This window comes from Miniopterus natalensis, chromosome X (assembly GCF_054644295.1).
Source record: "Miniopterus natalensis isolate mMinNat1 chromosome X, mMinNat1.hap1, whole genome shotgun sequence".
Lineage (NCBI taxonomy): Eukaryota > Metazoa > Chordata > Mammalia > Chiroptera > Miniopteridae > Miniopterus > Miniopterus natalensis.
In genome coordinates this window covers 69,868,544-69,871,654 of record NC_142103.1, presented here as the reverse complement: position 1 = coordinate 69,871,654, position 3,111 = coordinate 69,868,544, and the positions used below count along the sequence as shown (strand labels likewise).

At 39.5% G+C, this 3,111-nt stretch overlaps 1 pseudogene; it reads left to right on the top strand.

Annotated features, from left to right (window-relative positions):
* Positions 1–242: 242 nt before the first annotated feature.
* LOC107537263 (small ribosomal subunit protein uS2 pseudogene) lies at positions 243–551 on the top strand (annotated as a pseudogene).
* The last annotated feature ends 2,560 nt before the right edge of the window (positions 552–3,111 follow it).

Sequence of the window (3,111 nt, the reverse complement as noted above, 5' to 3'; positions counted from 1 at the left end):
ATAGTAATTCTTGCTACAACTGTGATTTCAATGTATGAGAACTTTAAGGAGAGATGAAAACACTTGAAAAATGGTCTGTTTTCTTCTGCTTTTCTCCATATTTCTTGTTTTACTTGGGTCTCTCAGGCATTACTTGGTCTTTCTGTTTTCAGACCAACTTGATGAATCCTGTTATAAGATCCTGAAAAGGGGGCTCATTCAGTGGGTCTGATGTGGTGGATGCTGTCCCTGAAGTTCTGCACATGCACGGCACAGTCTTCCATGAACACCCAAGGGAGGTCATGCTTGACCTATGCTTTTACAGAGATCCTGAAAAGATTGAAAAGGAAGAGAAGGCTATTGCTGAAAAGGCTGTGACCAAGGGGGAATTTCAGCTCCTGAGTTCACTGCTGCTCAACCTGAAATCGCAGACTGGTCTGAAGGCGCAGGTGCTCTCCGTGCCGGTACAGCAGTTTCCGACTGAAGACTGGAGTGTGTGGCCTGCCACTGAAGACTGGTCTGCAGTCCCCACTGCCCAGGCCATTGAATGGGTAGGAACAACCACTGATTGACCTTAAGCTGTTCATGCACAAACTCTTTTAAAAAGTGGAAATAAGGTTGACGGAAAATAAAGTTTCTTTAAAAAAATGAGTACACATAATTACAGAACAAGAGTGCAATATCAGGCTCTCCAACTTCCTGTTATATGATATTATTATTAACGCTCTGCACCCTGCAACCACTTAAGCGCTTAAGCACACTTAATATCCATGGAGCCAGGCAATGCCTACTGCTACTGTTTCCAAGTTAAAAAAATAGCCCTAGCCGGTGTGGCTCAGTGGTTAGAGTGTCATCCCATACACCAAAAGGTAGTGGGTTCAATTCCCAGTCAGGGCACATACCTCACTTGTGCGTTCAATCCCCAGTTGGGTCATGTGTGGGAGGCCACCAATCAATGTTACTCTCTCACATTGATGTTTCTCTCTCTCTTCTCTTTGTAAAATCAATTAAAAATTTAAAATATATACAGGGTGTCCCCCAAAATGTATACACACTTTAAATAATCATTAATTCCAATGGATTAAATTTGAAAAGAAACATCAGTTGAGCTATCACAAAATGTGTGATGTATGTGTATACATTTTTCAGACACCCTATATATATACAGAAAATAAAGAGAGATGTATATGTATATATGTATATGTGTATATATTTTGCATAAAAACCAATGCACACACACAAAAACCCAATAGTTTTATGAAACAATGGTTAACTTTTCTAAAAGCCATGTACTCTGAAAAGTTCTATTCTATCCTATTCAATTATATTCATTTGTTTAAAAGAAGTGCTGGGCATGACTCCATCAATTGATTTTATGACTATGTTAATTTCTGTCAACAAGAGTTTGCTGACATCGATCTAATGTCAACAAAAGTCCCAAGTCAGGGATTTGGAAAGAGGAAAAACTTTATTCAAGAGAACAGTTTGCAAACTGGGGGAACAAAGCCTCCTGGTGGAAATTGAAAGCGTGCTGCACTGAGACAAAGGGGAGGCCGCCCTTTTTAAATAAATAAATAAATAAATCCTCACCATTGCACTTTGTGTACATCCTTATTGAAGGTAATAAGTAATTATTTCATATATCATGGTTATAAATATATCTGTGTCACTCATTAGCTGCAGCTACCTGAGGGCAGAGATGTCATCTCTTCATTTTTGGTGTTCCCAGAACCTAGTTCAGTGCTAAACATATAATAGATGGTGAGTACATTTTTTTTTTTATTGTTTCCCATTGCTTTTCAGAGACAGTGGAAGGCAGAGAGAAAAAGAAACATCAAAGTGAGAGAGACACATGGATTGGTTGCCTCCCACACTTGCCCCTACTAGGGCCAGGGAGGTACATGCCCTTGGCTTGGAATCAAACCCCGAGACCCTTCAGTCTGCAGATTGACACGCTAACCACTGAGCCAAACCAGCTATGGCTGGGGGAGGCCACCTTTTGAAAAGAAAGTTCCCATCCTGGTTCCTAATTGGCCCATTTTTATGCACATGAGGAATCCAAATTTGTATGATTGGTCCAAATAGCACTGCTTAGTTAACTACGAGGAGTCCTTCTTGGTAGATAACTTTCTTCTCAAGGTTCACATTCCCCCTTTTGATAAAAACCTGTTACAGACAGAGTTAATGGTCATTTAGGTCAGCTTGTCCCATGTCAGTGCTGGAGTGGTTTGGCTAACTGCTCTGGGTCCATCTAGTCCCTCAGTGGGACTCCTGTGGTTGAGCAGTGGACAATAGAGTGCTAGAGCCATTTGCTTACAAGAAGTCTCTCAGGCACCTGTCAAATTCAAGGAAAATTTAGTTGCCTATAAAATGGCCAAATCAATTTGGGAAGGGTTAAAGTATAAACAAAATCAATTCATAACATAAAGAGAAATCAGGGATAATCTGCAAAAGGTAGTTAGCATCAGGAGTAAATGTTTTAACTATTGTGGATTACAAAAATGGAGGGGATGCAGTGGGTTGATGGATCATTTCTATCTTTCCTGCAAACATTTTTCAAGTCTTTGTAGGGGGCTTAGGCACCTGGTTATACAAAACATCAATAGGTTGAAAAATAAGGATATTAAATTAGAACAACATTGAGTAAAACAATTTGCAAACCACATCTTAAATTGAGTCAAGTTGAGAGTCAGCTGAAAATATAAAATTTAAATCCTAACAAGCCAGGAGTGCTAAAGGAATGCCCTTAAGGGGTTTTGCAAGTTTAAGGAGATTGTTTCTGTTACAAACTCCTTCTTGGTCTGTGAGAAAATAGTCAAGGGTAATTCTATTGTCAAGAACCACCTAGGCTAAAGAGTTTAAAGGTGTTTGCTGAACTTGAATGGCTATTTGTTGAGCCAGCAATCCTGTCCACAGTTCTGGTTAGATTTCACATCATTATGTCTAAGTGGTGGCAAGACCAGTCCATGAGCCTACACTTCTAAGTAAGCAGTAGAGCCCATATTAATCTCAAAATTCTACCTGCCATCATTCTATATTGATCAAGATTCAGCTACATCTAAGAATGGTTAAAAGTAATGAGACTATCTTGGATTTTCTCTCTCATGCAAAGGAATTGTTTTATGTCTTACT